The sequence below is a fragment of the Schistocerca cancellata genome, chromosome 12 (genome assembly GCF_023864275.1).
Source record: "Schistocerca cancellata isolate TAMUIC-IGC-003103 chromosome 12, iqSchCanc2.1, whole genome shotgun sequence".
Taxonomy (NCBI): domain Eukaryota; kingdom Metazoa; phylum Arthropoda; class Insecta; order Orthoptera; family Acrididae; genus Schistocerca; species Schistocerca cancellata.
Window position 1 is genome coordinate 160,485,982 of NC_064637.1, and position 15,266 is coordinate 160,501,247.

The 15,266-nt window shown below is 42.5% G+C and overlaps 1 protein-coding gene across 1 annotated transcript in view; it reads left to right on the top strand.

The window, feature by feature from the left end:
- Window positions 1-15,266, top strand: part of LOC126109787 (synaptic vesicle glycoprotein 2A-like) — a 164,085-nt gene that overhangs the window by 26,020 nt on the left and 122,799 nt on the right. The window lies entirely within an intron of this gene.

Consider the following 15,266-nt stretch of genomic DNA (forward strand, 5'->3'; position numbering starts at 1 on the left):
AAGAACACGCAGGAAAGCTTTTCGCAAACGTGGACATCAAAATTGTTGTGCATAGGAGTTGAAAGCTGAAAATGTAACGTACAAGATGCCGTACCAATAAGAGAACAAGCACTGGTTTCGGAGTTCCAGCTTCATTTGCTATCGGCACAAATACAGTAAAAGTAGAATTAAATGGATTACTAAAGCGTATTTTGCACATGACTTCCTTCTCTTCTCGGTTATTCGAAATGTACCAACAAAAAATAAGCTGCTTTAACAAGGCCAATTATGCCATATTACTGGTGCAAATACACATTTAAGAACAGGTAAACGTTCGAAATTTCCTTCCTGACACTATGTCATTCTTGTAAGCGCTGTAATTTGTAGTATTTAAAACAGTTGTTGCGCGTAAAAGACAGAAACAGTGAACAAGAAGCAATCGTAAACAATAGTCTGCTAATATGTTGGTCTATTTAAGATGGTGGCAGGTCCTGCCTACTCTTGCTTCCTGTCGCAGGTTCGAATCCTGCCTCGGGCATGGATGTGTGTGATGTCCTTAGGTTAGTTAGGTTTAAGTAGTTCTAAGTTCTAGGGGACTGATGACCTCAGAAGTTAAGTCCCATAGTGCTCAGAACCATTTGAACCATTTGAACTCTTGCTTCAAAACAACGTACAGCATGAGTCTCATTTCTTTTTATCCCCCTTCTTGGGAATAACAGATTCACGTAAGTCCGCAGATCAGAACGCAACGAAAGCAGCTTTTGTTTTATATGAAACAAAAATAAATTTTAGTCATTTACCCCATCAAATATTACGGATGCGAGTAACATAAATGGTTCAAATGGCTCTGAGCACTATGGGACTTAACATCTGTGGTCATCAGTGCCCTAGAACTTAGAACTACTTAAACCTAACTAACCTAAGGACATCACACACATCCATGCCCGAGGCAGGATTCGAACCTGCGACCGTAGCGGTCACGCGGTTCCAAACCGAAGCGCCTAGAACCGCACGGCCACACCGGCCGGCTTGCGAGTAACATACTTAAAACGCAATTCAATGAGTGCAATGCATACAAGTCGTAATCGGGAGAACACTGTGATGAAATCAACTTCTGTTAAAGCTACGGAACGAAAACAAACATGAAAGACTAAAAACCAGCCTTCAAGGAAGGAAGATGGAGTGATTAGAGAGCCTGTTTAGGGAGAGAGTGCCCAACCGGACGATACGGCGGCCATTTTTCTGCCAAACTGCGATAGGGGGGGGGGGGGGAGGGGGGAACTTTTGAATGGCAGTAACGAATCAAAATCACAAGACAATATGGCGAAATCATTCGTTAAATGCCTTTGTTTATAACGTGTTATAATAATTTTCACACAGCCAATTTACAGGTCTGTTTTCAAATTTAACTATGTATATTACAATTTGTTTTATGTGTAGTAAAAAGCAAAAACGACTTACTTCGCATAGATAAGAGTGCTTGGTTGGTTTCCACAAGGCTCCTGTTTGATTTATGTCAGCCCTGTTGACTGCGACTGCCCACTGCTTTCGTCTTTCTTCATTGCGTGAAAATGCTAACATGCAAAATCCACCAACGCCTCTATTGGAACAACCAAATGCAGCAGAACCTGGCATCGTTTACGAACGTCTGCAGAACGAATTAAAGATGTCAAAAACAATACTGTACAATTACTAACGTGTTTACTTCAAACATGTAGGCCTACCGACTTCATCGCAAAACGCTTCATTATTTCAACTCGTATTTAAGATCGCAAACGCTAATAACGTACTAAAAACGATATACAACTAAATAGAACATGCATGCACAACGCATAACAAGTCTCTCAATAATTCAAATAACTTTTTATCGTTTCCAAAAGTCCTCTGAACTTCAACTCAAAAGCATGGCGAACATAGGAAGCGGGAGAGACGTTTGGCGCCATTTTTCTGCCAAAGCTAATCAACCAATCACGGGCAACATCACCTATGGCCACTCTCTCTGTATACAGGCTCTCTACGAGTGATAAACTTGCACCGCTCCACGTGGCGTGGCAGCGAACCAATGGCGTGCTACCAGAAGTCCCACCCCCTTGCGCGTCACGGTTGGGAAGGCGTTGCTACTGCTGTCGCTGAGTTCGGTTGCCTTCGGTACTGTTCGATGTTCTCCGGCAATTGTCGTGTAGTGACAAACACAACCGATCAGCTGCTGCAGCTGGTGAATGTATTCGTAACGAGGCACGCAGTATGCGGTGACCGTCTAAACACGCGCCCCATTCGAATGAACCGCGGCCTGCAGACACAAACAGCGAACTTCGAGCGGCTTCGGCAAACATCGGGTCGCACTCGGCCTGTCGGCCGCCTGACCAGCTAGCGCGTGGGTGCAAAACGCAATCTTAACTCCTCTGAAATGTTCCGTGATTACAAAAAGAACTATATGGGCATATCGGTTTGTAGTCCTCGCAACAAGCAAAGCACTGTGCAAGCGAGGAGTTTCGAACACGGGAAGTTTCACCACTTGCTTGAATTACAACTGACAATGAATAACATGCGGACCGAAAAGCACGATTTCAAACTATGTTTGCTTCTGCCACAATTGTCCGTCTTAGCAGTGGAACTCAATTTGCGTAGAAACGAGTTACTTGCCCTTATCAACGACATTCTAAAACATTTCTTAAAAAGTTCTTTGATCGCGAAAGATAACACTTAGACTAAAACAGCAGAAAATTGGCTTTTGCAAAATCATTCAGACTGTGTAATCACACATAATATGTTATGTAAGAGGTTGCACGAGTTAAGAGAACGGATCTAGACATACCAATGAAGAACAAAGATAAGGCAAGGCACAATTTGTAATACCAACATCAAACCAAATCTCCCTCACACTCATTCTAGGAATGCAAAAATTTTCGAAGATATATGTTGCACAGCATGATAACGTCGGCACGCCGCCTCTGTTGTAACTACAAACACATTATTTTGCTCGCTAAATTTTTACCAAAGTGTGACATTACAGATTATACAACAGGTCTGGAATGTTTGCGTGTAAAATGTAGCAAGTTATATTTATTCGCCGTTGTTAATGGAAGCAAACAGATAAACTGCTACTAATTTTTCGGTGGTGTTCGCCATTCGTGCGATAGAAACGGGAGACAATGTAAAATGTCGCAGATTGGCGCAAATACTCGGATACTTCGGGAATCGCATTAGCTACCGAAAGAAATTTGTAGTGTAGTACGTTCCAGGAAAGCCTACCTTTCGTTGGGAGGTGTCTACGTCGGCGAAGCAGCGACAGGACAGCAGAAGCGGAGAACAAGGACCCGGCTTCGAATCTTCGAACCGCACACACCGAACACAAACCGTTAACTGAGGCGCCGCGGAAACGTGATTCGGGGTCGTGACGTCACAGTTGCTGCCCGAATGAAACACACGCAATTTTCGTGAGTCTAAGGCCGGTATTACACTATCAAATTTCTTTGTCCAATATCTTTGTCAAAGATATTTGATAGTGTAATAGGGACTTTGTCAAATGTCGTCCAATATTTGATCAAATCTAGGGCCTCGCTGTATATTTGATCAAAGAAACCGCTTGTCTTCTGTTCACTGTAATGTGACATGTTACCATATGGAGCGCTAGCATCGCTGCAGCGTTCTGTCGTCTGTAGTGTTTTTATAACCATTGCCGGTAAATACAATTGGTGTGTGCCGACAACTACAAAATAAATAAAGATGTCTGAAGCTGATGAGACGCTTTACAACGTGAGGCACCCTGAATACAAAAATAGATTAAGAAGATTGGAGACCTGACCAGAACTGACCTGACCTGACCTAACCTAACATAACATAACATAACCCTCTCCTGTAGCAAGGAATCGGAGTGTAACAGCGAGCCTGTCTTCTGAAGATGTAGCAGTTCTTAAGTGAATATTGTGCTTTGTGATATGAGGATACACTTCATTGAGCACATACAGAAATGTATGCTCATCCATTCTTAAGTCATTGATGTACGACTTGACGTCTTCCACCGTAAGCCCACGTAACAAGTTTTGTTGAATGCTTTTATCGTGTCGTCGTAAAACCCACGGCTTCACCCAGATTAGATTAGTTTTTCGTTCCATAGATCCGTGCTGAGGAGATCCTCATGGATGTGGAACATGTCGATTTTTTTTAAGCTGAAATAACAATACTAATAGTATGAATAAATGCAATACACCATTTGTTTCTATTAAAAATTTCGCCAATGGAGTAGAAGGAGTTGGCTAGTAGTAAGTTTTTCAGGCTCCTTTTAATCTGATCTTTATTTCTAACTAAATTTTTTATGTTTCCTGGCAAATTATTGAAGATGAGTGTTCCTGAGTAGTTGACCCCTTTTTGAACTATAGTAAGTGCTTTTAAGTCGTGCAGATCATGTTTGAACTGAGTTGTTTGTTGGAAAAAGAGATATATTATTTACGACAAATTTCATTAAGAAGTAAATATACTGAGAGGCAGTAGTTAGTATATCCAGTTCTTTGAAGAGGTTTCTGTAGGACGTCCGTGAATTTACTCCACAAATAATACGTATTACACGCTTTTGGACTCTGAAAACTTTTGTTTGACTTCAAGATTTACCCCAAAATAATATCCCATATGACATTATGGAATGAAAGTAGGCAAAGTATGCAAGCTTTTTCATTTTTATGTTGCCTATGTCAGCTAACACTAGAATTGCAAATACAGATTTGTTAAGGCCTTTCTGCAGTTCTGTGGTGTCCTCCTCCCAACTGAATTTATTATCAAGTTGTAATCCCAGGACTTTAAGATTGTCAACCTCGTATGTATGGTTCCATTTTTCCCCCACTTCTTTTCCGTATGTGCACACAATGCAATTGGGGTACGTACAACTGCTGCGGTTAATAACAAGTTGTTGTCAGCCATCTTGAACTTTGACGAAAAATTTGATGACAGTGTAATACCCCTTCTAGCGTTACGTCAAAGATCTTTGTCAAATATATTGGACGGAATATTGGATCACATCTTTGATCAAATCTTTGACAAAGAAATTTGATAGTGTAATACCGGCCTAAGGACACACACTCACACACACACACACACACACACACACACACACACACACACACCAACTTATCGACCAATTTCGTGTCAGCCTACTGAAGAGCCGACCGCCTGCGCTCACCCATTACAGCGCTGCCCTGTTGTGATGCGTTTATGTTAAAATCATTGTGTTTACGTTCCTCGAGATCCCGACTGGTTTTATACGGAAACAAAAACGGGGGTTTGCTTTGGCCGTTTAAGAGGTAACAAGGCCAAAAACGCCGAGAGAAAGCTGTGGACAAAGAAGTGGCTGCCACAAGGAAAGAAATCCACCCACGTTCTGTTGTTTAAGGGGCTGGGAGCTGGTGATTGACTTGATTATCTTAGAATGGATGAATCACTCATTTCGGAGCTGCTGAACATGCAATTTTTAATGAAAAAGAATACATAGCAGAGACTGTTGGCTACATTACGATTTGTGAAGCCAGTGGCAGAAGTTAAAGAGGGCCTCAAATTAAATGCTGTTGTATCACAACATCTATTAACTGTCCGTCTCCGTAGCGTAGCGGTAGCGTTACCGCCTACCACGCACGGGTCCCGGGTTCGATTTCCGGCAGGGGACTGGGTGTTGTGTGTCCTTCATCATCATTTTGAACATCGTTGACTCGCAAGTCGCCAATGCGGCTTCACCTACAAAAGGACTTGCAATACGGCGGCGGCGACCGACCTCCACCTCCCCCGAATGGGGCCTCCCGCCCAACAATGCCATACTATCATTTTATTTCATCTATTAATTAAAACGATTCTTGAAACCTGCAGCCGGCCGGATTGGCCGTGCGGTTCCAGGCGCTACAGTCCTGGAGCCGAGCGACCGCTACGGTCGCAGGTTAGAATCCTGCCGCGGGCATGGATGTGTGTAATGTCCTTAGGATAGTTAGGTTTAATTAGTTCTAAGTTCTAGGCGACTGATGACCTCAGAAGTTAAGTCGCATAGTGCTCAGAGCTATTTGAACCATTTGAAACCTGCAACTTGATTTTTATTTGACTGAGTAAATGCATCATGGTAAAGCAAACTACATAAAACAACAGACGTTCATGTTAATGTTATTAATTTACCTATGTACGTAGCATAAAAGATGATATGTACCCTTAGAACATTTATACAGGACTGTGCTTAAACTGACACACAATATTTTTAGCGCAACGCAATCTGACTTTCAAAATTCCCTACAAAAGAATGGCCCTGACTAACATTAATCTATACCTTTCACAAATCACTTACCTCACAAAAATCTTCATTACTCGAACTACTGCAATACAGCGAGCGCCACTACTGCCAGCTAAATAAAAGATTCAAACTACGGAAGGCACTAACTACTGATAGGCATAGTTAGCAAATCAAAGATTTTAATAGAGAACAAACAATGTATTTACCTTAATACCATCAAAAGTCATAATATATGTAATTTCAAAACTCCGCCATTTCGTTCCACACATCCACCACCGCTGGCGGCTCACCTCTAACTGCGCAACGCTACGCGCTGTTCACGTCCAGCTGCCCAACACTACAATGGCAGACAACAATGCAAACTAGCCACAGACTGCACACAGCACAGCCAGTGATTTTCATACAGAGCGCTACGTAACGTTGCCAATAAGAAAACATAAACAGCCTACTTACATAGCCCCCATACTCCCCACAAAAAAATTTACAAATTGTTTTGGGCAGTGGCCAATAATGATTTGAAAAAATTTTTCATAATTACAATAACAAAGATATCAAATGCACACACTTACTGATACAATGTTGGTCAAAAGCTAAAATTTTCTCACAGTCCATAAAGATAGTCCTGATCATTCATCATAATAGTAATTACAGTTTTTTTTCACAAAGTATCATTAGTAAAAGAAATTGCACACAGAAGTAGCGGATTTCCACACAGTCTTGAAGAAGTAGTGTTGTCCTTCCAACTGAAAGACAGTGCTGACTCTTGACATGCTGACAGGTAATGGGCCACAACAGAGCAAACCCACAGCAGAGTCAATCGAAGTTTTGAAGAATATTGGTAGGTAGGTCATCACAGAGTAGACCCACTGTAGTCCTGGTAGAGATTACGGTATTGGTGGGCTACCAGAGGTGCAGACCCACTGCAGTCCTTGTAGAAATAATGGTGTTGGTGAGTCATCAAAGGTGTAGACCCACTGTAGTCCTTGTAGAGATGGCCAGCAGCCATCTGTTGTGACTGTGCAGGTGCACAATAACCATTGAAGAGTCTTGTGGATAATATAGCAAGTCCATAACCTCTACCTGTGCACTCACAAACTTTTTGCAATTGTCCTTAGAACTAGCAATGCTGTTATCCAGTCCCTTGCTGAATTATTAACACATGTGCAAACACTAACAGTCCCTACTTCTCACATATTGTCCATATACTATGACCAACAGAAACGTGTGCAGTGAAATGAATGCTTACAAGTTACTTAATTTGATGAACTGGTGTCAATTACATTTGAAATTTATGACATGAGAATACAATTACAAAGGTACAGAAAACATCATTAAACACCATAATAACACACATAACATTTGTAGTAATACAGGCTTTACAAAAGAATACAAATAAACATGTACATCAGTGTTACAGGAATTATGACATAAATAAATAAAATAATGAGAATAGTTTTCGAAACATTAATTTCACACATGAGCATGGAAACAGAACAGAATTAATAATGTGTAAACATCTTTACAAAGTGAATAACATATTATTAATGCAAATTATATTTGAGGATAATAGTATTCCTCATCATAGTGAATGTACCTTAATACTAGAAAAATTCTACAACATAAATCGTATTAGCTAAACACAAAGACAGGAAGAACACAAATACCCAAGGGTACACAAACACATAGTGGGATAACACAAGAGGAAAGGGCAGGGTTTGTTTTCAGTGCAACATTTGGTACTGCAGTCCAACCCAAAACTTCATTCCATAGATCTTTCGTCTTATTTCAACCTTTGCTTCCACCAAAAAAATCCTATCCAAGCATGCTTTCTGGATGTATTTCACATATATCTTACCTCATTATTTATTTCCAAGAAAATCCTACCTATACCTGCTTTCTGTATTTTTTTCATATAACTTCTCAATGCATTTCTTCCAATTCATCGCAACTCATTCTCTTATATAGTCTACCCCTTCTTAAGCTAACTTAAAACTACTGAGCTCAGATGCTAAACTAAGGGACGAGGCAATGCAGCAGCACAAAACAATTAACACGAACAGCAATGACAAAAAATTCAAATTGGCAAAGTAAGCAACAATATTACAACTAATATAAGGCAATGAGCAGCAAACAAGAAAAATAAATCAGTAATAAACTGGCTTAGAAGAGTAACACAAAGTCAAATTCAGTAACACTATGCCCGGCAAACAGCAGCAGCAAATGAAATAACTTATATCTAAACATGACATAGCTCAAGCAAAAAAAATAGTACACTAAAGACAACAATGCAGACTAGCCACAGACTGCACACAGCACAGCCAGTGATTTTCATACAGAGCGCTACGTAAAGTTGCCAATAAGAAAACATAAACAGCCTACTTACAAGATGATATGTAAGTTGAAGAAGAAAGATTACACATAGTGGTGGCGTATCTAATAAATACAACGACAGATAAACAAGAAATGAAGTGTTTAGCAACAGTTAGAACTGCACATTTCATAGGAAAAGGCTTGGATACAGGCTGGACTTAAAACAATGACGCAAGTATGTTTTATGAATTAACGTCCACTGAATGTCGACACTGTGGTTTTTAGATTTTATTTCCGTATAGGAAATAAAATCTGAAAACAGAAATACAGAAGGTCGACGGACCTTTAATTCTCTCCATGTGCCACACGAAACCATTATGGATTTCTATTTGCCTATTTTTTAATGCTATAAAATGTTTTATTGCTCACATTGGCCTGATAGGTATTTTCCATTTTTTTTGCATACCGACGGTACCGAGTGTGGGGAGAGGCATCAAGGGATCACCAAGTTGGTACTGGAGGGCAGCGTGGAGTGTAAAAATCGTAGAGGGAGACCAAGAGATGAATACATGAATACACTAAGCAGATTCAGAAGGATGTAGGTTGCAGTAGGTACTGGGAGATGAAGAGGGTTACACAGGATAGAGTAGCATGGAGAGCTGCATCAAACCAGTGTCTAGACTGAAGACCACAACACAACAACAGTACCGAGTAACAGTATCAGAAGTTATACATGATTGATGGACAATTCATACAGTAAACAGTTTTTTAATACACTTTCAATTTTCGTCACCGCATCGGTACCCGGACGCCAGCTAAGACAACACACTGGACGCTCGTTGCGTATGTTGTCAGCTGCTATGTTGGTGACAAACACACGTGATCTAGTCAGGCTTTGTCACCAGAGGGCCCCTGGATAACGTCTATAAGGCGCATTGTCTGCTGCTCGACGTAGGTCGACAAGAACATATCTTAATCAGTAAAGCGATGACAGTTCGTGATTTTCCACACAGATCCATCATAAATGACGGTTTTTCATTAATCGAAGAGGGCTGCGAGGTTTGCCTAGCCATGCAAACAGCTACTCTGGGGCATTCTCTAACTACTGCCCACACCATATCACACTGCGTTTATACAGGCCAGAAGATGCAACTTAAGAGTTGCGAAACGGCGTGAGTGTGTCTGTAACTGACATCAATAAATACAGCTATAGCAGACTATTGGACTTTTCATTCAGTTTTACATTTAATAATTTTAACACCTGTATTGAAAAAACTGTTTACTGTATAAACTGTCAGTCAATCACGTATTACTACCGTAGCTGTGGGTGCCACAGTTTTAAAATTATCTGGTTTATAAGCCATATCAGAAGGTGGCATTCTAGCCTAGAGTGTGCGCGGACACAGTATCCATACCATGAGTGGTAGGTTGTCATTGTTCAGGTCAGTTTAACCTAACGCGCTTTTCTGTTTCCCTTTATCTTATCAGATCTGAAGATGGTTCTTTAGGAGCCAAAACTAGCAATCAGTTGCTCCTATGAAACACAACTAGCTCTTTATTCACATGAACAGTTGAGTGCTATTGACAAGGGATTTCAGATCGATTCCGTATTTCTAGATTTCCGGAAGGCTTTTGATACTGTACTGCACAAGTGGCTAGTAGTCAAATTGCGTGCTTAAGGAATATCGTCTAAGCTACGTCACTGGATCCGTGATTTCCTGTCAGAGAGGTCACAGTTCGTAGTAATTGACGGAAAGTCATCGAGTAAAACAGAACTGATTTCTGGCATTCCCCAAGTTAATGTTATAGGGCCTTTGCTGTTCCTTATCTATATAAACCAATTTGCAGACAATCTGAGCAGCCATCTTCGGTTGTTTGCAGATGACGCTGTCGTTTATCGACTAATAAAGTCATCAGAAGATCAAAAAAACTGCAAAACGATTTAGAAAAAATATCTGAATGGTGCGAAAAGTGGCAGTTGACCCTGAATAACGAAAAGTGTGAGGTCATTCAAGTGAGTGCTAAAAGGAACTCGATAAATTACGGTTACACGATAAACCAATATAATAAAAAAGCCGTAAATTCAACTAAATACCTAGGTATTACAATTACGAAGAGCTTAAATTGGTAGGAACAAATAGAAAATGTCGTGGGAAGGCTAACCAAAGACTGCGTTTTATTGGCAGGAGACTTAGAAAATGTAACAGACCTACTAAGGAGACTGCCTACGCTACGTTTGTCCGTCCTCTTTTAGAATTCTGCTGCGCGGTGTGGAATCCTTACCAGATAGGACTGACGGAGTATATCGAAAAAGTTCAAAGAAAGACAGAAGGTTTTGCATTATCGCGAAATATGGGAGAGAGTGTCACAGAAATGATAAAGGATTTGGGCTGGAAATCGTTAAAATAAAGGCGTTTTTCGTTGCGACAGAATCTTCTCACGAAATTCCAACCACCAACTTCCTCCTCCGAATGCGAAAATATTTTGTTGACACCGACCTACATAGGGAGGAACGATCATCACGATAAAATAAGGGAAATCAGAGCTCGTACGGAAAGATATAGGTGGTCATTCTTTCCTCGCGCTATACGAGATTGGAATAATAGGGAATTGTGAAGGTGGTTCGATGAACCCTCTGCCAGACACTTTGATGTGATTTGCAGAGTATCCACGTAGATGTAAATGTATTTTACATGTTTTTTTGCGATCAAGACAAAAGATTTTATGAAATTTAGATTTTCTAAAAGTATATATATTTTTAACACATGAGGGACGGATCACAGTGATGTTCGCAGACGGCAGCGATCGATCCCAGGCAGTCCGATAAATCGTTCATTGGTGGCCGATTAAAAGTATCCGCACACCTACGGGCGGACGTTAATACGGGTTGTGGCGTGCCAGGTACATACAGTCTGCAACCGCGAGCTACATCTACATCTACATTTATACTCCGCAAGCCACCCAACGGAGTGTGGCGGAGGGCACTTTCCGTGCCACTGTCATTACATCCCTTTCCTGTTCCAGTCGCGTATGGTTCGCGGGAAGAACGACTGTCTGAAAGCCTCCGTGCGCGCTCTAATCTCTCTAATTTTACATTCGTGATCTCCTCGGGAGGTATAAGTAGGGGGAAGCAATATATTCGATACCTCATCCAGAAACGCACCCTCTCGAAACCTGGCGAGCAAGCTACACCGCGATGCAGAGCGCCTCACTTGCAGAGTCTGCCACTTGAGTTTGTTAAACATCTCCGTAACGCTATCACGGTTACCAAATAACCCTGTGACGAAACGCGCCGCTCTTCTTTGGATCTTCTCTATCTCCTCCGTCAACCCGATCTGGAACGGATCCCACACTGATGAACAATACTCAAGTATAGGTCGAACGAGTTAACCTCCTTTGTTGATTGACTACATTTTCTAAGGACTCTCCCATTGAATCTCAACCTGGTACCCGCCTTACCAACAATTAATTTTATATGATCATTCCACTTCAAATCGTTCCGCACGCATACTCCCAGATATTTTACAGAAGTAACTGCTACCAGTGTTTGTTCCGCTATCATATAATCATACAATAAAAGATCCTTCTTTCTATGTATTCCCAATACATTACATTTGTCTATGTTAAGGGTCAGTTGCCCCTCCCGGCACCAAGTGCCTATCCGCTGCAGATCTTCCTGCATTTTGCTACAATTTTCTAATGCTGCAACTTCTCTGTATACTACAGCATCATCCGCGAAAAGCCGCATGGAACACTCCCCTGTGGCAAGCCAGAGGTTACTTTAACGTCTGTAGACCTGCTGATATTCCGTAGGGTCTAACTTTGTTTATCAGGCGACAGTGCGGAACTATATCGAACGCCTTCCGGAAGTCAAGAAAAATAGCATCTACCTGGGAGCCTGTATCTAATATTTTCTGGGTCTCATGAACAAATAAAGCGAGTTGGGTCTCACACGATCGCTGTTTCCGGAATCCATGTTGATTCCTACATAGTAGACTCTGGGTTTCCAAAAACGACATGATACTCGAGCAAAAAACATGTTCTAAAATTCTACAACAGATCGACGTCAGAGATATAAGTCTATAGTTTTGCGCATCTGCTCGACGACTGCTTGAAGACTGGGACTACCTGTGCTCTTTCCCAATCATTTGGAACCTTCCGTTCCTCTAGAGACTTGCGGTACACGGCTGTTAGAAGGGGGGCAAGTTCTTTCGCGTACTCTGTGTAGAATCGAATTGGTATCCCGTCAGGTCCAGTGGACTTTGTTGAGTGATTCCAGTTGCTTTTGTATTCCTTGGACACTTATTTCGATGTCAGCCATTTTTTCGTTTGTGCGAGGATTTACAGAAGGAACTGCAGTGCGGTCTTCCTCTGTGAAACAGATTTGGAAAAAGGTGTTTAGTATTTCAGCTTTACGCGTGTCATCCTCTGTTTCAATGCCATCATAATCCCGGAGTGTCTGGACATGCTGTTTCGAGCCACTTACTGATTTAACGTAATACCAGAACTTCCTAGGATTTTCTGTCAAGTCGGTACATAGAATTTTACTTTCGAATTCACTGAACTCCTTACGCTAACTTTGACATCGTTTAGCTTCTGTTTGTCTGAGAGGTTTTGGCTGCGTTTAAACTTGGAGTGAAGCTTTCTTTGCTTTCGCTGTAGTTTCCTAACTTTGTTGTTGTACCACGGTGGGTTTTTCCCGTCCCTCACAGTTTTACTCGGCACGTACCTACCTAAAACGCGTTTTACGATTGCCTTGAACTTTTTCCATAAACACTCAACATTGTCAGTGTCGGAACAGCAATTTTCGTTTTGATCTGTTAGGTAGTCTGAAATCTGCCTTCTATTACTCTTAGATAAACCTTCCTCCCTTTTTTTATGTTCCTATTAACTTCCATATTCAGGGATGCTGCAACGGCCTTATGATCACTGATTCCCTGTTCTGCACTTACAGAGTCGAAAAGTTCGGGTCTGTTTGTTATCAGTAGGTCCAAGATGTTATCTCCACGAGTCGGTTCTCTGTTTAATTGCTCGAGGTAATTTTCGGATAGTGCACTCAGTATAATGTCACTCGATGCTCTGTCCCTACCACCCGTCCTAAACATCTGAGTGTCCCAGTCTATATCTGGTAAATTGAAATCTCCACCTAAGACTATAACATGCTGAGAAAATTTATGTGAAATGTATTCCATATTTTCTCTCAATTGTTCTGCCACTAATGCTGCTGAGTCGGGAGGTCGGTAAAAGGAGCCAATTATTAACCTAGCTCGGTTGTTGAGTGTAACCTCCACCCATAATAATTCACAGGAACTATCCGCTTCTACTTCACTACAGGATAAACTACTACTAACAGCGACGAACACTCCACCACCGGTTGCATGTAATTTATTCTTTCTAAACACCGTCTGTACCTTTGTAAAAATTTCGGCAGAATTTATCTCTGGCTTCAGCCAGCTTTCTGTACCTATAACGATTTCAGCTTCGGTGCTTTCTATCAGCGCTTGAAGTTCCGGTACTTTACCAACGCAGCTTCGACAGTTTACAATTACAATACCGATTGCTGCTTGGTCCCCGCATGTCCTGACTTTGCCCCACACCCTTTGAGGCTGTTGCCCTTTCTGTACTTGCCCGAGGCCATCTAACCTAAAAAACCGCCCAGTCCACGCCACACAACCCCTGCTACCCGTGTAGCCGCTTGCTGCGTGTAGTGGACTCCTGACCTATCCAGCGGAACCCGAAACCCCACCACCCTATGGCGCAAGTCGAAGAATCTTCAGCCCACACGGTCGCAGAACCGTCTCAGCCTCTGATTCAGACCCTCCACTCGGCTCTGTACCAAAGGTCCGCAGTCAGTCCTGTCGACGATGCTGCAGATGGTGAGCTCTGCTTTCATCCCGCTAGCGAGACTGGCAGTCTTCACGAAATCAGATAGCCGCCGGAAGCCAGAGAGGATTTCCTCCGATCCATAGCGACACACATCCATCATTGGTGCCAACATGAGCGACCACCTGCAGATGGGTGCACCCTGTACCCTTCATGGCATCCGGAAGGACCCTTTCCACATCTGGAATGACTCCCCCCGGTATGCACACGGAGTGCACTTTGGTTTTCTTCCCCTCCCTTGCTGCCATATCCCTAAGGGGCCCCATTACGCGCCTGACGTTGGAGCTCCCAACTACCAGTAAGCCCACCCTCTGCGATCGCCCGGATCTTGCAGACTGAGGGGCAACCTCTGGAACAGGACAGGCAGCCATGTCAGGCCGAAGATCAGTATCAGCATGAGACAGAGCCTGAAACCGGTTCGTCAGACAAACTGGAGAGGCCTTCCGCTCAGCCCTCCGGAATGTCTTTCGCCCCTTGCCACACCTTGAGACGACCTCCCACTCTACCACAGGTGAGGGATCAGCCTCAATGCGGGCAGTATCCCGGGCGACCACAGTCGTAGTCCGATCGGGGGATGCGTGGGACGAGCTGGCCGTCCCCGACAAACCCCCATCCGGACCCCCACAGTGATACCCATTGGCAACAGCCTCAAGCTGTCTGACCGAAGCCAACACTGCCTGAAGCTGGGAGCGAAGGGATGCCAACTCAGCCTGCATCCGAACACAGCAGTTGCAGTCCCTATCCGTGCTAAAAACTGTTGTGCAAAGAACGTCTGAACTAATCTACAGAGAGCGCAAACAAATCGACACAAAATTTAAACGGTTCTTAAAATACA